The sequence below is a fragment of the Epinephelus fuscoguttatus genome, linkage group LG22 (genome assembly GCF_011397635.1).
Source record: "Epinephelus fuscoguttatus linkage group LG22, E.fuscoguttatus.final_Chr_v1".
Classification (NCBI taxonomy): domain Eukaryota; kingdom Metazoa; phylum Chordata; class Actinopteri; order Perciformes; family Serranidae; genus Epinephelus; species Epinephelus fuscoguttatus.
The window spans coordinates 15,450,979-15,474,125 of record NC_064773.1 but is presented as its reverse complement, the minus strand read 5'-3'; the positions used below and the strand labels follow the sequence as shown (position 1 = coordinate 15,474,125).

The 23,147-nt window shown below is 41.8% G+C and overlaps 1 protein-coding gene across 1 annotated transcript in view; it reads left to right on the top strand.

The window, feature by feature from the left end:
- exoc4 (exocyst complex component 4) overlaps window positions 1-23,147 on the top strand; it is a 195,062-nt gene that overhangs the window by 93,149 nt on the left and 78,766 nt on the right. The window lies entirely within an intron of this gene.

Here is a 23,147-nt window from a genome sequence, read left to right as displayed (position 1 = left end):
CTGATATATTGCCCAGCCCTTATTTAACAATGTTGAACCAAAGTGCATTGTCAGTTTTACCAGACAGTGTTAATGTCAGTCCATAAAACAGTCCCTTCTGTTCAGATTACCTTTGAATGCACAGCCATGCGCAGATGGTCATTGCAGGTCATCTCATCATCTGCCTCAGAACTTCGGCCCAGCTGTTGTTAGGCACTGATTGCATACATCTCTTGCTCTGTCCCTCACTTTATTTATCTCTTTTATCTCCTGGTTGTGCTACTCTGTCTATAGCTGTAGGCTGTGTGCTGATTATTATGACTCCTCATGCCTAATCCTCTTTTCTTGTCTCCATCTCTCCTTGTTCCTCTGACTCTCCTCTTCATTGTCCCTGTCTCTCTCTTTCCGGCTCATTTACTTCTGCCCTCAGTCTCCCTGTAAGACAAACCAAAAGATCCTTGTAATTTCCCGAAACTTTAGATTACAATTATTAGTTTTGTAAACTGTAAAAATGTCATGTAAATGTAAATGGATGTACAGCTCTCAGCATACACATTCTGGTATAACCACTGACCTACGAATAAAGTCTCTTTTGGTTTAAAGCCTTTGCAAATTTAAAACCAAGCTTTTTTAAAGAAAGAACATTTTTTGTACGAGCCAAACTATCTGCATCTGTTGATATATTAGTATTCAGTGGATGATCTAAAATCAGTGGCGATTGCTCTAAGACTGCAAGGGAAGCTCAGCTTCCCCTAAAATGTCAAAAAATAAGTGGTCAAATATGTACTGTTGTGTTTACATTTCATTGACTAAATATGTGCTAGAACGCGTTCAACTTTGTTCAGAATCAGCTACTTATCACAGGTCACTGACGCGACATTCTTCTCATTCATTCCCGCAGCGTCACAGTGCATTAAACAGTGGAAGCTCAGCGTCCAAAGACTTCAATGGGGAAACATAGAGTGGGTTGTTCCACTACAGCGAAACTAGACAGTCATTGGATAAATGCTCGGTTTTGTCCCGCCCATCGGACGCTCAGCGTCTCTGGGGGTCTATGGGGCAGTGGGCTGGCCTGGACGCTGGGCTTCTGTATGATGATTGGATGATCTGTCTGAGGCTGAATCCCTTTTTGATTGACAGCGAAATGAGTGAATTAGCGATCTTGAAATATAAACCACCAGAGCATTTTTCAAGTTTCATTTCATTCCGTTGTTCTGAGTTGATCTGGAGACTTTTCCAATCCCCTTAGTGACTTTTTCTTTGTTAAAAACGACTAGCGACAAATCTAGCATCTTGTTCTGGTGTTATTGGAGGCTGTACTCGTGTTTGGAGACTCTGACTTCTGTCACTCTGCAGTTACTGTCCCCAATGAGCAGCGGGTGCTGCTGTGAGCCCCTCCACCGTCCCAAAGCACTCATAGGCGGACACACTAGCCTCGCGCAGCAGCCCCAGAGGGTAAAATTTATGTATGAATAAACGGACACATTTTATGATGTAGGCCGAAAATGAGCTTCCCCTCCTTGAAAGACCAGCAGCCGCTATTGTCTAAAATACTGACAGCAGCTACTCTACCAACATGTTTTGGCCAGAGAAAAATTCTCTCTCCACCTGTGCAGCCTAAAAGAAGCACTACGTGTTCAGCTGACCTTTCAGAAATCTGTCTTTAGCCAACAGGAGCTCTCGACTGTTCTCAAATGTGCTGCAGACTGCGGAAAACATAATGTGTTTCATGGGAGCTGATCAAGATGAAGGCATACATGCAGAATGACACTGACATGCGTTTTAAAGAGCCATGGGGGGGATAGTACGTCTTATAGTCTCCCTGGTGCCGTGTCACAACCACTACAGTAGATACATAGATTCCTCTGTGCTGTGTGGGGAAGCAACACATCAGCTCATCAGTTGTAACAGTAACAAATTGTTGTTCTCAATATTTCAACAAAGGAGCAGACTGACTGGATGAAGTGCAGAACACTCAGAGATACTGCACTTGATATTAACATCCCCAATACTTTCGGTCTCTGGATTGGATTGCTAATGTTACTTAAAATCCAACACAGAACATAAAGGTAATGCATACTGTAAACAAAGGCGTAAACCTGTGCCATCAAAGACAGAAAATACAATGAACAATTTAGAAATATAAAATAATTTTATGAAGCACATCAATCTACACTGAACAAAAATATAAATGCAACACTTTGGTTTTTGCTCCCATTCTTCATGGGTTGAAGTAAAATATCCAAGACTTTCTATGTACACAAAATTAAGGTTGACAAATTTGTTTAAATCTGTGTTAGTGAACACTTTGCTGAAATAATCCACAATCAGATCACCTGATACTGATTAAACAGCATGGTTACTACACAGGTGTGCCTCATGATGGTCACAGTTAAAGGCCATTCTAAAATGTGACGTTTTCACATTCACACAACACAATACCGCAGATGTCCCAAGTTTTGAGGGAGCGTGCCGTTTGCATGCTCATTGCAGGAATGTCTACTAGAGCTGTTGCCTGTGAATTGAATGTTAATTTCACTACCATAAGCCTTTTTCAGTGTCATTTTTGAGAATTTGGCAGTACATCCAACCAGCCTTACAATTCACAACCACGTGTAAAGGCCTTAACACACTGAGTCAGTTTTTTTGTCGGAAAATTTGCACGTCTAAAAATAAATGCGACCTCATGTTGTGTCAATAATGTTTGCACACTGAGTCCGAAACTTTCGTCTGTCGGAACAGGTTTGATTTTCTGCGTTTTTCACATCGGTCAGAAGCCTTTAGAGACGTTTGGCCAAGAATCAGTGAAGACAATGTGGTGGCGGGACACAGCCAAGGTAAGACAGAGGAACGGTGCGCATAGAATCATTTTATAACCCAGATAGCTCACTTTCAACATGTCAGATAGTAATATTAGGTGGATGACGATAAAGAGGAGGAGGATGTGGGCCGCACACAGAATGTGGAGGATAGCTCCGCCCCTTCATGCAGCTGCGGTGCCAAATGAAAGTAAGGGAGGGAGTGATGACAGCCAGATAGGTAACTGCAGTGGTGAGAGGCAAAGGAGGGAATGTCTTTTTTATTTTCTCAATTCGTGTGAATTTTCATAGTGAATACAACAATAAAATGCATCGCAATCAGTGTGCAAGGTTTCTGTGTGTAACGATTTTTTTTTCTGATTTCGGACTGAAAAAAATGCATCTAAAAAAAAATAAACGGACTTAACGTGCAAAGGCCTTAACCCAGGACCTTCATATCCAGTTTTTAAAGCTACAGCTGATGCAACAGTTGGTTTGCACAACTGAAAAATTTTGGTGTTAACCATTAGAAATCATGTTTCAGGTGAAGAAACTGGTTGTGGAAGTCCTGGACTGGCGCAGTGAGTCGATTGGATGTACTGCCAAATTCTTGGAAAAGACACTTAAGATGGCTTATGATAGTAAAATGAACATTGAATTTGTGGGCAGCAGCTTTAGTTGACATTTTGCAGTCAAACTTGTGACATTTGTGGTATTGTGTTGTGTGCTAAAACTACAGCTGTAATAATCGTGCTGTTTAATCGGCATCTTGATATGCCGCCCCTGTCAGGTGATTTGATTATCGATTATGGCCAAGTGCTCACTAACATTGACTTTTGTAAACCAGATTTGAGAGAACTAAGCCTTTTGTGTACACAGAAAACATGTTAGATCTTTTATTTCAACTCATGAAGAGTGGGAACAAAAACAAAAGTGTTGTGTTTATGTTTTTGTTCGGTGTAATAATGCCTGCAGAGAGTAAGTATGTGCACTGCAGTCCCTATCAGATTCTGACCACTTCCATCACAAAATGTTGCAACACCCGCACTGATGCTCTCACAATGAAAGTAGTCCAATCCAGTTTCTGTGAAATTCAGTTTTGGCACAAGCCTCCAATCTGTCCTTTTATGACTTAATTGTGTAATTATTTGCTGCTTTAATAAATAATAAAGACCATTCTCTGCTGACATTTCAATGCTCATTCATATCAATTATAGTTAATTATCTTGTTAGTTAATTCCAACTCCCACTATGATCCAATGCGAACTGCAAATCACTCAGTGGCTCTGAGAAATGTATCAGTCAGGGAGTTTGTTTGGATTCAAGGGTCTCCTCTCCTTCTTTTCTTCTCCCCGCCTCCCCTCCTCACTGCACCTCCCTTTGTTCATCCTTATATCTGAAATATTTTATGGACAGATTCTCTATTTACCCATATGGCCATGTCTGTGAAAACACACCATCCACACACACCTGTCACTTTTTCGAACTGAAACACACAAAGTTAAAGGTCAGCGCCTGCTCAAGGTTGTCTCTCTCCCCGGAGAGCCCTTTCAAGTGGACACACACACTCACACGGAGACCAAGACATGACACACACAACAACAAGCAGGCTTGGACAGGCTATGAAAGGATCAATGAATAATTTAACCCCTAACATCATATTTCCCCTGGCATGTGCATGTGATATGTATGTCTGAGTGTGTGTGTGCGCTGGTACTTGTGCGTACCATGTGCATCCACCTTCATTTTGTGTACGCCCTATATGCTGAGAGGTGGTTATTTCAGTGGTCGCGATGTGATGTGTGGGTGTATTATCAGAGCTGTAGGTATGACAGACACACCGCCCTAGAGCTGACTTCCTGGAATTGCATTTTGTTGGCCGTCTCCAATATGAGACCTGTCACCTCGCTCCCTCCAGGCCATGCAAACCGTGATTGAGGCATTTCTGCGAGGTGTCACTATCAAGGGTGCACACTTGTGAGGGGTTTTGTGTTTCTGTCTATCTGCTTGTGCGCGATGGGTAATAGGCTGGTTTTCATGCCGAGGAAGAGTTTTACACACTTTCGATCACTCTGCCCCCTCTTCAATCCTCTTGCTCTCGTCTTTTTTCTGTCGCTGCTTCCTTCCATCTTCACTTTGTCCTCACCCCTCCAGCCCCTGCACCCTTTCCCTACCTTGCTCCTTCCTACCCACGCATCCTCACCTCCCGTGCTCCCCTCTTCCTGTCAACACTGTCATAGCTTGGGGAGCCCTTCAGTGTATTACAGACCTCTCACCACTAGTTCTCTTTATGGCACGTTCTCCTTTTAAATTCAATCAGGCTTCAATGGAGCCCCCAGAACCTTTTCAATTTACTACCTGGACGCCACAGGATGGAAAGTCCTACGCTAACATAAAGGTCTAAATGGAATGGAAGGCTAAGAAAGAGGGAGAGGGAGAGAAGAGGGATGGAGGGAAGGTATGGCGAGGAGAGGAGGGGGTGCATTGAAATGGTGCCACGGAGAGATAACAGCAATGGAGTGGTAAAAATAGAGAGAGGCAGGGGAATTAGGGGAAAGCGGGTGAGAGCGAAAGATGGGGGGAGAGGGAAGAGTCTGAAGCGTTACAGTGGATCAGAGACCAGCGATGACAGCAGGTGGGAGAGAAAAGGGAGCGAAATGAAGGGTGAGCGATAGAGAGGAGGAGATAAGGACATACTGTAAGGAGAAGAGGTGATAAATATAAAGTGTTTTTTTTTAATCAGAGGAGAATGTGATGTGAAACGGCTCACCTCGAACCTGCTTGGAGGAATGCATCAACCTTTAGACACCCAAGCTATGCAGCGCTAGTGTCCTGGGCTGGTGCAGTATGTATTGGCTGGGAGGAATGAAGAAAACACAGCACATAACACACACATGCCTGAATAGGAATGTACGATGAAACTAGTTTTTGTTGTTGGTGCAAAATTGTATTTTATCAAAATAACTCAGCAGAAAAGCAGTCTTTCACCTGTGGCCATTGCATCTTTGAGAAAATATCAAAGCCATTGCCACTTCCTCACAACAATCCTTTTGACCTCGACTTGCCTGCTTTCTTCAGGGCAACTTTCCATTCACTCTCCCCTTTGGGCCAAAATAGACTCGTCGTGTCCATCTTCGCTGCCAGCCCTTTGTGTGTTGTGTACAGGTTAAGTGTTTTTCTCAGTAGTTTTCAGGCGAATTGAAAAGTGCCTTTGCACTTAGCTCTCCCAGGGATAGTTGCCATTTCAGTCTTGCTGAGTCATTTACTGAACCATGAGTGTCCTTCGGTGGCTCGAAAAGACTATATCATCACCATCAACTCTGATTAGAAAAGAACATAATGTGTGTGGGTGTGTTAGTGTTTACGAAGGTCAGAAAAGATGGACCTAACCGTCATTTAATCATTTTGACTCCCTTGCTTTAACAGCTCTCATACTACTTCTCTAATTCAGTACATAAAAAGTTAGACATGTCTGACTTTTCCAAAGGCAGAATATAAGAACCAAGGCATCGCTGGCCCAGAAAAACTTGTATGAGCTTTTGTTCTGGCATGTATTTTTTTCTCATTTTCTTTCTGTCTGGCTCTGTGTTAAGGCCGCTAAATCATAGTGTAGATATTGCCTTTAATTAGGTCCAAAGCCTTCCTCTTCTTCTTCATTCTTTGACCCAAAGTCTTTCAGCTTTTGCTGAAACTGAGAAATGACTCACACAGGGAAATGGAGAAATGCCACGTTAACACGTTCGGCATAAGTTTCTCACAAAGTGTCACCTTGATACACTTCTGGATGCCCAGACTTAAAGAGGAAATGTACTTTAAGGTTTCTAAGGCAGTATTCACACTGTAGGGTAAAGTCACAAAGGGATTTGGTGGCTTTTGTGGCAGCTGAACCTGCATAAAGAAGACAAAAAGAAACTATGGAAGTGTCAAAGCACCTGCAAAGGGTGAACGCACCTCTAACTTTGCCGCCAAGCAAATAGCATCTCAGTGCTCCTGTACAGTTTGCACATATTCAAATCAGATAATATGCATCACTGCAAAAAGAATCCAATCCCAAGGATCAGCATGACTAGCCACATAGTTACAGATATATTAATTGTGTCTTAAGGGCCCTGACACATCAAGCTAACGGTCAGCCGTCAGTCACTGTTGGGCCATCTTTGAGTGCCTGTCGCCATAGTGAAGCCTGATAGTGAATGAAATTACTGTAATTGGCTCAGTGCATGAGAAGAGAAACTGAAGTGAGAAAAGCAAACAAACCGCCAAAGTCAAGTGGGCACAAGATCGAAACAAACTTCTTTAATGAGACAAGTTTATGTTTTAGTGAAAACGCTTTGTAATTGTTTGTTATTGTTCGGTTATGCACGGTAAATATCTTTCGTTTTCTCGACATCAGGTTGTGTTGTTAATTCGCTAACTTGGTTGCGAGCGTCTTGAATCCGTCCTATTGGTCTCCTAGTTTCCCTTTTTGATTGATGACAACAGACTAACCTGCCGCCTGCTAGTGTGGAGAGTTATTTCCTCTCATGCGGGCACAGAGTGTACGTGCTAGTTCGCCGTTGGCTTTTATCTTTGCGATGTGTTCAAGTGCAACTTTTTGCCACAGCCATTGCTGATGTGAGGTGATGCAACAGTTGACCCTTTGTTGACACTAGTTCTTCAGTTCGGTGTATCTCTGCCTTAAGAGAATTGGTGGTAACTGAATTGCATTTAGAAGAGGTATCACAGCCAGCACTATCCCAAACACAGTTCCTCTCTGCCACATTTAAATCCCTTGTGTGAAGTTTTGAGGAATGCCGCGGCACGTCGTCGGTCAGGACCTGTAGCTCCCAGTCGGTAGATTTCAGTTTTCTTACTTTCATGGATGATGCAATCAGATGCAACAAAGGGGCAACTTGCACCCAACTGTAAAACATTATGGGCATGTTTGCGCTGTAACATTAATAGCGCATTATCTTTTGTGATTCTGACCTTAAGATGGGGGCAGATACAATAGCAATCGCAAGTGATGCACAATTCATGGTGCCATCATTAGCCACAATCCATTCTTTGTAAATTTGCCCATGTGTTTTTGATATAAGGCCCAAACCAGTTTTTGATCTTTATACCATCTCATTCATGTAGATGTGGCAAAGTGGAGGCACAAGACAAGCCATTAATACCGTTTGAATTAGAATAGCAGCTTTATGTTCTAAGTGTTAGTTCCTGAATTCTGCTCTCTCAGCTTTGTTTTTACTTCCTGGCTTACTTTAATAAAGCAGTCCCCTTCCCCCTGTTTCTGTAAATGCCACCTGTGGGAGGCCACTTAATGCTCGGCTTATTAATCAGACCTGTTTTATAAGGAGGAGATGAACACTTAAATACTTAAGCATTGAGCGGAGTACAATCAGACCAGATACAGTATTTGTCTGCACCTGCCTATCTGACTAGAGAATAGAGTGTGTGTGTGTGTGTGTGTGTGTGTGTGTGTGCGTCTGAACTAAGCAATTGGTGCCTGTCATTAAGAAAATAGGTGCTTAAAGGGGCCATGCACCCACCCACACACACTCACACACACACACACACCATGTGTCCAGCCTTGAACAGTGCTGTCACCTGCCTCTCTCTCTGTATTGTTTGACATTGTAAAGTGCACACAAAAGCAGTAATTCAAGCCCGGGAGCCTCCCTTTGTGACATTGAGGCATCTTTGCCACTCTGTGGTCTTAATGGCTCAATGTAGCATGTGAGAGATTTGAAACTCCCACAACCCTTCTTCATTAAATGCTGTGTTCATGGATTCAGGCTGACGGTAGATGGCAGAAGGACAACACCTTCTGGACAGCATGGGAAAAACAAACAGTCTTTCATGTAATATTTAGGAAATAGTAGCTATAAATATGCAAACAAACTTAGAATTAATGTTAAATCGCCATTTTATATTATCTTGGTAGGATTTCAAGCTCTGATCAGATTATTCGGGATTTTGTTGCAACAAAATTCTTCGCTTCTTGGCGTCCAGATTGCCCAAGTTTTCTCCTTGACACACTATTTTAAGTTGCTGCTTGTATCCCATGTCCTGTACATATGGTAGAATTGACAATAAAGTTGACTTTGACTCCTTGTGTGAGGGAGCTATGTATTCGGTCGTAAATTCTGGCGTGGAGGACGGCAAAAAGTTTAAATGTTTTAACTTTGGAGGGAAGTGGCTTCTGCTATTATAGCCACCACCAGAGATGGAACCAAGTCAATGTTTTGCAGATCGCAAGTCTCAAGTCTTGGCACTCAAGTCCCGAGTCAAGGTCCAAGTCAGGACTAATAAGTCTCAAGTCAAGTCCCTAATCCTAAACTTTGGATTTTGAATCCTTAAAAAAGTCTTAATGTCTTCCTCAACAAAAGTTGGTTCAAACAAGAGCAACTGAACTTAATCATAAAAAAGTAGTGCTAACATTGCACCTTCATAGCATGTAGCAATACTACAACAAAATTATTTTGGCTACATTGGTCCTGTCTTGTTTTATTTATCTTACCTCATATTGGAAAAGAGGCCAGTCCATTCCCATGTTAAAATGTCCGACTTTACAGCAGAAATATGTTTAGAGCCAGGTACAAAAAATAATTTTGTATAACTCACCCGTTTACATTTTTATGCAACCTTGAAGTTACGCTTAATTAAGGGTGTGTTGCTCTGAGCGACAGCCTGTCTGTCAATAGTGTCCTTGGCTTCCCGGTCAGATCCACCCGCTCCTCCACAGCACCAGCCTGTCGTCCAAATTTGGTCACTTCTGGCTCCAAAAAAACCAAGATGGTGACAGGTGAAACGTCAAACTCGAGGCTTAAAAACAGGAGTCCACAAAACAACAGCCGACGTCATGTTAGCACATCCATTGTTTGTACAGTCCATGGGGGGAAGGTTACAAGTATTTTCAAGTCAACAGGTTCAAGTAAAAGTTAAGTCATGACTCATTTGTGAAGTCCATGTCGAGTTATAAGTCTATTTTGATTGTGTAAAATTGAGTCTGAAACCAAAACAGATAAAATTGCAACCAATGGTGCAGTGGAAGTTACATGCAGATACACAGGGTATACCCAACTCTTCGTCAGGTTGCTCACAGTATACCCACCTATCAGTGAAAGAGCAGCTGAAATATATAGGAGAGCCACTTCCTCCTTTGTAACCTACCCATTGACCTAGTAGTACACCCACCTCATCAACTACCACTACACCACTGATTGCAACAGTTAGCAGCCATTAAAGATGAATAGTAAATGTGTTGACACAAAACTTTATTTTAAATGTCAATAACAAGCTTTTATACAGCTTTAGATGCTTTTAGTTTCAAAACATTGCGACTCTTAATGGTTGGGTGGCACTTTCTTTTTTGTGCTATTAATGAAGAACAGCAGATGGATATGAAAGTCTAAATTTAACAGCACATAACATTAAGACAAATTAGGACTTCTTATTAAGCAGCATGTAATTGTCTACACTGTTTGATGCCCCTTTTCTTTAGTATCATAATAACTGATCTTCACCACCCATTACAGACTCATTAGTAAAAGTGTGAGTCTGCCTCTATTCCAGAAATCTTAGTATTTACAATTCAGTTGACAGCGGAGACAGCCCATTATATAAAATTCATACTTCAGTGACAAACCTTCAGAAATAAAAAGATCTGGTCCACTGAAAATTTGAAAGCTGTTGTGAATGAGAATGAACCAGCAGCGGACAGGTTTGCACCCCTGCTGCTATGATTTCCTTGCCTTAGGCATCGCGCCAGGGAAGGTGTGTGTGTTTGAAAGCAAGTTTTAGTGGAGTGGGAGATTTTTTTTTGCAGTGCTGGATAGGTCCTCATTACACACAGCTGTGAATCTAATAATTAAAACATGGGATGAAAATAATTCAGCAGTAGGCCTCAACTCACCAGCATTCTGTTATCATCGAGCCAGCAGTGTACAATGGAATTTACTTTGATAATAATGCATTGCTTCAGCATTACAGAGCTGACCACGTGATTGGTTCTCATTACTTTACTGTATATTACTTCCAGACCTAAAGCTACAGTTGCAAACTTTTACAACAATAACTTATTTTAAAATTAGAAAGTTTGTGGCCCGGCTGCTGTGTTACAAACAGTCGACCCAAAATCAAGCACTACCCACTGGTGAGAAATAGGCAGTGTGGTTTCAGAGTCTTGATTCATATTTGATCAGTGCTGAATGGTCAGTAGCTTGACCACAGTTCATGAGCGGTAACATGATTCACAGTTGTGTTTGAGAGTCCTTGGCTCTTGTTTCCTATCACTTCTGTCATGTCAATATTTTGTGGAAATACAGGCACAGAAACACACAGGTGATTTTTGATTGGCTGATTAGACCTCCATCAGTTCCTGCTTGTTTCTGTTGGCCGATGAGCCTCAAATACAGAGATGAAAAGAGCAGCTTGAAGGACCACATAAGCATTATATATAAACACCTTAAGTTTATTACCCACAACTACAGCCTTTTCTACTACTGCCACGACTACTACTGCTTCTGTTTTGCCTATGAATGTCCGTATTATATACACATAGTATGCAGTACCTCTAGTACATGTAGTATGTAGTACCTTTGATATGTAGTACCTGAAATAGGCACTACATGTAGTATGCAGTACCTGTAGTACATGTAATATGCACAACCTGTAGTATGCAGTACTTGTATAATGCAGTCCCTGTGGTATACAGTACCTGTAGTGGGCAATACATGTAGTATGCGGTACTTGTAGTACATTTAATATGCGTACCTTTACTATGCAGAACCTGTAGTGTGAATTACCTGTAGTATGCAGTATGCAGCCCCTGTAGTATACTGCGCCTGTAGTAAGTAGCACATGTTGTATGTGGTACCTGTACTAGGCAGTACATCTAGTATGTAGTACCTGTAGTAGGCAGTGCATGTAGTACCTGTAGTTTGCAGTATTTGTAGTATACAGTGCCTATAGAAAGCAGTATATCTGGTGTGTAGTACCTGTAGCACATTAAGTATGCAGTACTTGTAATATGCAGTGCCTGGAGTAAGCAGTACATGCAGTATGCAGTACCTGTACCACATGAAGTATGCATAATTTACTATGCAGAACCTTTAGTGTGAAATATCTGTAGTAAGCAATACATGTAGTATACAGTACCTGTAGTATACTGTGCCTGTAGTGTGCAATACCTGTAGTGTATAAAAGTATGTGTTGTAGACAATGCTTGTAGTCCACAGTACCTGTAGGGAAGGTAGTATGCAGTACATGTAGTATCCAGTACTTGCACTTGGCAGTGCATGCAGTATGCAGTACATGTAGTACAACTCTACAGTATGTAGATCATGTTGTACATGCAGTACTGGTAGAATGTAGCTCATGCATTATGCACGTAGTACTTGCAGTATGTAGTAACTGTGGTATGTAGAACATGTAGTAGAGATACACACAGCTTTTTGGCCTATGTACGTCAATGATACTAAAGCGACTAATACTTGTTTAGCACTGGGAGGCAGCAGGCACACAGTCAATCCTGACAGGTCACCAGACTATCACAGAGCTGACACATAGAAGATACCAACTGTAGCTTTAAGTTGGCTCAGATAGACTAAATGCTCCTAAATTGTCAAAAAGAAAAGCATTAAACACTAAGAGAGTGATGGCTAAGCGCTTTATGTGGCAGTTTAAGATCAAATAATAGAGGCAGCATCTGTCTTTACACTGTATCAGTGCTGTTTTAGCTCAATGTACTTTGGCTACATTACTCTGAGAAAAGACTAATGAGCGAGAGAGTCTTGGGTGGAATTAGGGAGAGATAAAGAGACGGAGGGTGGAGTCCACGCTGTCGGAAGATGGAGGACTAGGCCCACTAGCAGAGGTAAGGGTGGTGATTTGTCTTTGAGGCTCTGTGGTGTTGGTGTTGGCAGCGTCAGCTAAACAAGGCCATCTCATTTCCTGTTGTCTGCAGGAAGCAGCTGCCTGCTACCGCTACTGCTGCTGCTGCTACTCAGAGCCCCCTGGTCATCAATCTCCCCCGTTTTAATTGGTCTGCACCACACTGCGACGGGCTGGTGCGCGCGCGCGCACACACACACACACACACACACACACACACTGACAGAAATAGGTGCAGAGGCATAAATGTGCATGCAGGCAGTACAGGACATGTGTGAATGTACACTCACACATAATGAACATCTGTTGCAAATATATATATATATATATATATATATATATATATATATATATACACACACCTGCTTACCTCTGCATCACATGCAGATAACCACTAATGAACACCACACACAGAACATCTATACATTCAGGTAACCTGAGGGGCGCAGCCTCCTTGATATCAGAGTCTTCATGTAGTGTTTCTATGAACTCTGTCCATTTCTACAGTCTGGCAGAGGTATAGTAGTGGCAATAGGGTCGACTACAGTGTTTAAGTCTTTATATTGCTGGTTCTTAAAGGTAAAGTTTACCCTGGGAAGTAGGGGGAACCCTGGATAGTCAGCTATTCTATGATTCAATCTAAGGAGCCTGATTCGACTGCCATTCTCACAGTCCGATTCTCGCAGTCACAAGAAATTGTAGTTATGAAACAAAGGATAATTTATTTTGCAATATAGGGTTGCTAACTATCTGATTTTATATGGATTTATTTGATTTTTCCCAATTATTCATGATATAATCTATAAGGTATAAATGTATCAGTCAGAGCACTCATTTAAGAACGTGGTGTTCACAAACCACTGTATATTTTTCAACTTCAGCCAAAATCAGTGGGAGAAGATGTGTAGAATCAGCTGTTTGTGGCTTGCAGCTTCCATCTCTCTCTAAGAGAAAGTCGAATGTTGTGTTTACAACCACGGAAAGCAAGCAGGACCCGAATTAAGTAACTTGTTGTGTCTGTTCTGTCAATCTCCTCTACTCCCTTTCAGGACCACGGACAGCGCAACACATATACATGCACCCCAGACTTAAAACACACAGCGCTTGATGGAAGATGTCCCATTGTAAAATAAGTTCTTATGCCAAGTCAAAGATGAATTAATTGTGTGTTTTAGCTTATTTGATGCTCTACATGTCAAAGCTGAGGCACAAACTGTAGCTTGTATGTCAGACAGAACATTTCTGTGGCTACTTCATAGACAGTTAGTACTCAAAACACTCCTCAGACACAATGGGTGCACACATGGCGATTTCCCTTGCATATTAGATTACCAGATTCACAGCTGTGAGCCTTACACCCGTATCCAACTCTGGTAGCAATTTTGTTGTGATAGGCCTTTTTCACAGCCGACATGTTGACTTCAACACAGTAACATAAGTGTGTTTAATAACATTCACGACGGCTCTCAGTAAGCCAGGACAGTTGGTGCGACAGTGAGCCAGCATGCACAATAGCAGGACAGAAGCAGCTCAATGAAATTCAGCCGTCATACAGTTTGCACCCGTGATTCTCTGTGAAAAAGGCCTTATTCACAAGCACAAAGTCAACGAGCCAGTTCAGCTTGTTGGTAATCCATTCATTCTCCATTTGAAAGAAAAAAACACATGATGACATCCTCTATTGAAGTCTCAATACTCTGTTGTCAACACGAGAAAGCAGTTATAGTATGTATGTTTGTCGATATGCACCCAGTGTGTCAAAACCACTGGAATAGCCAAACAAATTGTGTTTTTGGTAGATAAAAAGTTTCCCCCTCAATAGTGCCTGTGTCCACAACCTATCGACACATGTAGTGTTATTGTGAAAAACAACAACATTGCTCCAAAGTTCCATTTCTCTAAACAAAGATTCATGGCCTGTGGCTACACCAGTTGGTAACTTACCAGTCACATTGTTCGGCTGCTCCAAACATCATTCATCTGATCTGACAAATTTTCACTCGTCTATAAGGAAATGTGAGTTGCCTTCACTGCCATCATAATATCACTGCACCACGAGCTTCTGGTTGTTGGAGTCAGACACCAACCTGTAACGTAGCAAGTTCATCTTCATCATATCCCAGTTGAAGCAGAAACCAACTTAATTAGACATTCCCTATTTTGGCAGCAAGCTGGCTATGACTTGGAAGTATGACATCATTTAGAACAAAGGATTTCATTGTTCAAATATATTTCTCCACAGGCAGAAATCTGCTGAAATTGAGGCCATCCAAACATTTTTCCCCCATACTAATGTTACGCAGAGGTGTGCAAGCATTCATAAAACCTTGTATTGTCATAATTATCAATTTATATTTATACATACCAATACTGAATATTTAAAATGGTTTCAGTACTCATTTTCCAGAGTATCAATACATCGGTACCTGCACTTACTCACTCTCTCTTATTGTTAATGTTTATTACAGTCACTTTACTGTTCTCTGTTACTAACCTGGAAAAGAAAAGTCATCGTCGCCATATTATTGCCTTGTTATATTTATCTTTTAATCTTCCCCGTGGAAAATTGTGTCAAACATAGATATTTTTCAAGGCATTGTATCAAAGTCAGAAATTCCAGTGTCATGACAACTCTTGTAAGAACCCACAAAATCATTTTATATAGATTTCCATGCTAATTTTTTAGACAAAAATCCATGCTTGGTGTGAAACAGCTTTAAAGCAGACCTACACCCATTTTCAAAATTCATACATATTGTTCCTACAGTCCAAGACAGTCTAAAAATATGAGTAAATATGAACAAGTCTCTCTTAAACCTAAGAGTGCTGAACTTGAATTTGTAATGTCATGGGGTATATATAATAAATTCGGAGAGATTTCTCGATGACGCGATGGGTACATTTTGTTTCAGAGCTGAGAACACTAAAATAAACGTAGGGTCATTTGGGTATTTAAAAGGAAACAAACATTCTGTGGGTCTATGGAGCAGCTCCAGACCTTATACCCTATGACATCACAAGTTTGAACTCAATTCTCTGGTTTCTGGCTTTGAGAGCAAGTAGGCCATGTTCACAAATACTGATTGAACTTTCCTTGACCAAGGAAACATTGGAATTCCTGATGAAGTTAGTGTTCCCCTTTAAGTCTGCATGTCTGCCATTGTGGTCTTAACGGCGTCTACGTGGGGTTACAGGAGGATGGACCTTTGTTTTATAACCTATTAGCCCCGCTCTCCCAAGGAACGGTCCTGATTATGAAGCCCATTTATACCTGCTGCTGTAAGCATGTGGACACACACACTCACACACATAATTTACATAATGCATCTTTGCACCTTCCCATGGCACTCCTCTCTTTCTCTCTTTTGTTCTCCTAAACAAACACACACTCCTGCCCCCCACCTCTGCACACACACACTCATTCACAGACACACACTCACGCTCTCACATGTGCAAACACACTGAAAGCCTTCAGCGTATGTGATGCAGCATCAGGAGCAAGAGCAGGATATCAACAGCAGGGAGTCTGGCAGAGGCGTGGGCGGTGTGTGGGAAGACCATATGCATTTCACCAGGCACTGATGAAAACACACGCTGGTACACTTAATCACACACAGTGTTGTCACATTAAAAAAAAAAACAAAAACCAAAAAAAAAACCAGAACAATACACTCATCTCTTTCTTCCTGTCGTTCGCTTTCTAACTCACACATACACACACCCATACAGCAAATCCAGTGCAGACATCAGATGGTACACACCAACTGGAATCTTAATTCTTCCTCAAAACCATTTATGATTAAAAAAAAAAGAAAAAAAAAAAAAAGACTTGAGTCGACCGGTCATGCAGCCTGAGTTGCCACAGAAAGCTGACACAGTGCCATCCAGTGGCGGTGGTGGTAATTGCTGGAGGTCTGGGAGCATTTACCTGAAAAGTACATATATTTTCTTAAGCAATACATCTTGTGGATAAAAAGGTGTTCTGGATCAAGCCAGCAGCCATACAGAATGTGATTTTGCCCTCATTTGTCCTTTTTCTTATTCTTAAACGCAGTGCTGCAGCTGTGTGCTTTGAATCCTTTGAATAGGTCTTTATATTCCTACTGAGGGACTTCATTAATTGTAGAAATAACTAAGTAGTGCGTATTGGAGTGTGTAATATTCTCAGAGAATCAATATTGAGTGTGCAGTTGGATAACAATTAAAAGCTGCCATTCTAGCATTTTATTGTCTGATCCGTCGGAATGAAAGCTAATGTTGGTCGTGCTATAAAACCCATAAAGTGTCCCCATCCATTAAAAACCTTTTATGACTTTGACAATCTTCCTGAAGTGACTGGGTTGTGCTGCGAGTAAGAAGAATTGCATATAGATAAGTGCTTTCAAGTGTCACTGGATGTGGTGTATTGATGTATTGACATGTGGCTGTACAGTTTTATGTCAGTTGCCGAGCGTGTGTGTGTCTGTGTGACAAAGACAGACTGATTTAGTATGTGCGGCGGTCACAGGTACACACACATGCCTGCGCTCACTCTCCCTCCTCCTCCTTTCTCAGTTGGCAGGGGTTCAGTGTGTCCTGTCCTTGGTGTGTGACAGGTCTTTACAGAACAAGCCTTCCTCTCTGGGCGGCAAAATCAGAATTCACCATAGCTGATAGGTCCGTGCCTGGAGGGAATTCGAGGAGATTTAAAAATGCTGAGTCTCTAATCGATCTTAGCACACTCTTATTCTGCTGTCTTTCTTAAATCTTTGTCTTTATCCCATTTCTCTTTCAGCATCATTACGCCACTGCTGCAGATAGAGATGGATGATGGGATCCCAACCCTTTCCATTTAAAGAAGCATTTGTTACCTTAGGTTTAGTTTCCAGTGGGGAATGAATTCAGAGCTGCTGCTATAAAACATCTTTGTCCCTGTCTGTTCTCATTTGTTTTAGCTATCTTAAGAAATCAAACCTTGGTTCCCTCTGAATAATCAGAGTGCCATGAGGATGTATTAGGGCTCACTCATTAGCCAAATCCCTGTTGGTATAAATACATTATGCCATTCAGGAATGCTATTTCTTGACGTATATACACATAGGGCATGGCATAGACAATGATCCAGCTCCAGACCCTAGGCTCTGACATCTGTTTCCTAATGACAGATAATTACATGCTGTCAAGTGCAATCATCGGCAGTCGCTGCTAAGAAACTGGGTTTGGAGAGCGATGAGTGCAGCCATGTTAGATCCAGGGGAGACACCCTGAGGGGAGCACTGGGACGCTGTGGCAAACTCCCTTTGAATCTGAGTATCACTGTGTGTATGTGTTTTTGTGTGCATGTCTGTGTGATGAGTTCTTGGCACCTGTGAGACCAGTAGTGACTGAATGTGTGGCCAGTCTGTCGTCCTCTAGATGGACAAATTGATTCATTCTGTGTTTTGTCTCTGCCCGGTCAATGCACTTGTTGTGCCTCTGGTGAAGAAATAACAATCTTCTGAGGTTAATATCTGAAACCTGACCCCAGAAATAAAAATGTGATCGTACCTTTCAGTACTCCATTGTTCCTCAATCCAAAAGGTTGGATTGTATTAAATATAAAGTGTCTATTTTTCTTATTTATTTTCTAATTGATTAAACTGCCATTTTTTCCTAATCAATGGATTAATTATTTGGACTATAAAAAGTTAGGATACTGGCAAGAATTCCCATCACAATTTTCAAAAGTCCAAAATAATACATTTATCAGACCAATACTAAAAGAACTAAAGATTCTTAGTTTACAATCATTAATTTCCGTAACCGCTTATCCTATTAGGGGGTCGGGGGGGGGCTGGTGCCTATCCCAGCTGACATTAGGCAAGGCGAGGTACACCCTGGACAGGGCGCCAGACCATCACAGGGCTGACGCACAGAGACAGACAACTATTCACTCACTAATGTAGAGTCACCAATTAACCTGCATGTCTTTGGACTGTGGGAGGAAGCCGGAGTACCCGGAGAAAACCTATGCCGACATGGGGAGAACATGCAAACTCTACACAGAGGGTTCGAACCCTCCACCCCAGGAATCCTCTTGCTGTTAGGCAACAATGCTAACCACTGCTCCACCGTGCTACCCAAAAAGACAAAAAGGCAGAAAACCCTCAAAGTTTAAGACTTGGATGAAGGAATGATTTCACTTTTCTCGAAATATTTTAGATAACACTATCGAAATATTTTTTGAATTATATTTCTGTCAATCAGTTCATCAGTTAAAGGGTAACTGATATGGTATATTTCAACCTGGACCCTTTTATCCTATGTTTTTGTGTCTCAGTGATGAATGGTGACAGTTTCTGAAGAGTGAGTCATCGGCCAAACAGGCTGCAGTGTAACCACTCCTGGCATTTGTACATTGTAAACATACCTCTCCTCAAAGAGCTTGTTTTTGCCACTGGCAGGTTCAGATTGTTATCCCAAGTGTCTGATAACATTCTAGAAAGGATCACAAAGACAGACCTTTTTGTTAAATAGTAAGATCCTTTTTTATTGAAGTAGAAACAGCCCCCGAAATCGCTATCACCAAACCAGACTCCATTTAAATATTAAGTAATTTTGTAATTGGGAAAAACATTTCATAAAAGCTGACAGAAACAAAATAGAATGGACAAAAGCTGTCTGTGGTTTGTCAAACCATCACCAGTTCTGGTTTGGCTGACATAAACCCTTAATTCACCTAGTTTGAGGCAAAATTATGCTGACTCTATACACACTAAAATTACAGTTTATTTCAATGGAATTTGGGGCTGTTTCGGTTTAAACAAAAAGGATCTTACTCTTTAATAAACAAGGTCTATCTCTGTAGGAATTATTTCTATAATGTTGTCAGACACTTCCTTTCAATGGCAAAAACAAGCACTTTCAATAGATGTAAATTGACGGTGCACAGATACCCTGAGTGGTTATATAACAGTCTGTTTCTCCGCTGCCAGCTGCAGTCCTGTCGCTCAATACTGGCCCAACTTAAAAAACTGTTGTGTCACTTAGACACAAAAAAAATTAAAATAGGGTCCAGGTAGAAAAATACCAGAGTTACCCTTCAATCAGCTAATTGTTTCAACTCTAATTACGTTTTTAAGCAGCACTGCCCAGTTGCTGTACTTGAACACAAACAAATGTCTCTCATGGCAGGTGTTATCTATATATAGACATTTACATTTACCTTATGCACTCAATTAGAGCAGTAAGGAGGCCTGATGGTTAGACAGATTTGTTCCTTTGCTCACAAGCCTAGACAAAAGTTCCACTTTGTTCAGCATCTGCTTTGGAGTCATGAGCGAATAGTTTGATTAGTAGCACATTACTTATGTATTTATTGGTGCTTTGATCAGCAGCACTCATTGTAATCAGTAAATCAATTAGCACCACAAACTCAATCTTGGTCTTCTTTTCCTTTTAATGATCTAATTCTAATTCCCCTCTTGTAATCGACGCCTACTATTACAACCTTCGCATGCATGCCAGTCTGCGCGCCAATGTGTGCCACAGTATTTTTAGGCCAGTTGGAAACGGTGTGTGAGGGTAGATAAGCAGATTATTTAAGGTTATTAAGATTTCACACACTGGGGCGAGTCCACACTGTGTAGTTGCTGCTGTGCCTCTGCAGCGCTGCTGCTGCGTCTCCTTTGCGACTTGGCTGACACCTCCGCTGCGTACAGCTGCCATATGGTCGACTGGTGTGTTTTGTTATCACCTGGCAGTGACACTGACATTGTTCATCAGGTCCGATTATAACAGCCTCATGAGCTGAAGTGGACACCGTTATTGAATTCTTGTGGTTTTGAAAGAATCAAAAACATCCTTTGAGTGAGTTCTTTGAAATAACCGAAGGCCTGCGTGCCATTTGTGGATTTGTCTACTATTAAATTGGCTTTTATATTGCAGCAAGTGAAGTGACTAAGGCCTTTACCTATACAACAGTGCAGGCACATTTATTCCAGGAACAATAATATGCTTTGAAGGATGTTACCTGCTTGTATAAAACAGTGTCGCATTGCCCTTTCAAACATGTCTGGAATGTGCTCTGACTGTTTTAATGTAAAAAGAGTTGAAACTTGCTCAAAGAACAAAAAAACTTTTCTTCCACCACTAATACAGAAGGATCCCAGACGAGCCAGACAAGTAATAGTGCAGCAGCTCATGATAACTGGTGAAAATGTCAATTTAGACCAATGTAAAGTCAAGCTCCGTTGTAGCCTAGAGAGATCAAATGAGGCTGGCTGTCATTCTTGGTGAGAGGTCAGACTGTCTCACCATGTTTTTGTGTAGGAGGTTTGGCTCAGTGCGAGTTTCTGCAAATGGCCTTGTACAGCCTTTGGTGGTTTGTGAATCATTTGGAGTTGAGACAAGTTGATGGCTTTTGAATGTGTGTGTGTGTGTGTGTGTGTGTGTGTGTGTGTGTGTGTATTTGTGTGTTCTGTTTGGTGTCATTTGTTATCACCACCATCATCTTCACCAGAAGCTGTTATTCTCGATGCAGTATGTCACGCCATCAGCGAGGTAGACATTTGGAAGCTGTGGTTGTAATGATAATGAGCTGGGAGAGACGTTCTTTCAGGATCCATTTGGAAATCTTTAAGCTCTGCTGTGCTCTGCCCCGCGTTATTTACCCATTTGCATTTTAACCAGCCTGACGACTCTATATTCCAAACGATTTCTCTGAATCCTCTCACAAAACATTCTGTTTAATGCATGTCGCCTTGCTCGCTAAACTCCTAAAATGTAAATTTGCTGACATGTGCTCTTGGGGTTTTCGAAGCATTGTCGGGCCCCAACAGTGCTTTTAGCCCAGTTACCCTGGCTAAACTTCCTCGCAGCACCCATGGGCTCAGTGTCCTCGTGAAAGGGGCCTGCGGCTCGGCTCCAGATGGCCGTCTGGATAGACAAAGCCGTTTTACTGCCTCGTCCCTGCTACATTACTCAAACGTTATCACCCCTGCCTACAAAAATCCATCTGTGCTCACGCGCTAACTTGAAGATCCATCATCCTGACACTTGTATTGAAACAATGACAATAATGACAGCACGAGATGGATCTCAGAACAACACCATGCACGTTTAAACTGGCAACATTTGTCCTGAGATCAATTTTTGGAAATGGAGTTGTCAGCAGAAATTGTACTTTCTTTTTTTTTTTTTTCTGTAAAGGAGGAGCATTTAAGTTGTGCTCTCTACATATTTATACAGAGAAGCTGTATATCTGCGCCCCATTGTTTTTGCAAGCTTGACGGTTTTAATGAGGCCACAGAAGAGTTTCTCCTACTTAACTTTCTGTTGTGGTAGAGTTTCAGTGGGAATCAATGAAGGATTTAGAATAGGTTTAGGTTCCTCGCTCACTCCGTCTCTCTCTTGCTCAGTCTGACACACAAGGATGCACGTACCCACGAACACGCACACGCACGCACACTCGCCTCAGCTCTTGCTGACTAATTGGGTACAGATGCTGACTAGTGTGATCTTACAGCTTGTGCTCCTCGTGCATTTGTCTGCGTGCATTTTTATGTGTGATTGTGCACGCATGTGTACACACATGCAAGCCAACTCCAGCTAATCAATCATCCGCCTCCACTGATCTATACTTCTGCATAGACTGTGCGTCCCTGCTTGTCTGCAGTGCTGCAGCCTCCTGGTTCTGACTCCCACTGCACATTAGCGCGCACACTGTTTCCAAGCGATGGAGTCTTCCTCCAGTTTTGTTACAAATGGCTTTGTCCAACCGAATCACCATCTAGAGTCATCTTTGTAGCCTCACTCCCATATTATTTCCAGCTTCTGTCCTCAGTTTTTCATGATTTTCTCAAATAAACCATTTTTCTTTTTCCCCTCACTGTATACGCCCTCTTTCTCTCTGTCTCTCTCCTCTATAAGTTCAGGTCATATATATTACAGGTCTTGTAGGTCAAAGAATTCTTTTGTGAGAGGTTTGATTTATTTGTGCATTTATATGTGCTGAGCGCTTGAGGAGGCACTCGCTCTTGCATGGTTTGCCCTGTGGTGTGTGTGAGACGAGGCCAGTGACCAGTGATTCTCTGACAAACGAGGTGTGCATGTGCCTCCACCAACCCATACATTACTGTCTGACCCTATCTGACCAACCAGACACCAGCTCACTGGGGGAATTCAGGGAGCATGCATGCTGACGCTCTGATCCTTTTATATCATTAACACTCGAAATAGCTCTGGTATTTTACTTTTCACTTTCCTTGACAGATAAGCTCTACACTTTCACGACTGTTGTACACATTTGAGAGTTAGTATAACTAAAGTCTTGCACTAGTGGCACCAAGCGACTCCACTGGAACACTTTCACGTTAACTACCTTGCTCAAAGGCACCTTGAGAGTCATACAAAGCTTTCCAAAACAGGTTCCCATGGCAGATCTTACCCTTCCCGTCGCTGTTGGACTCATTGATGCAAGGTTACTGTGTTGCTGGTCACAAGCCTGTGTCTCATTGCTCCTGTGATAACATT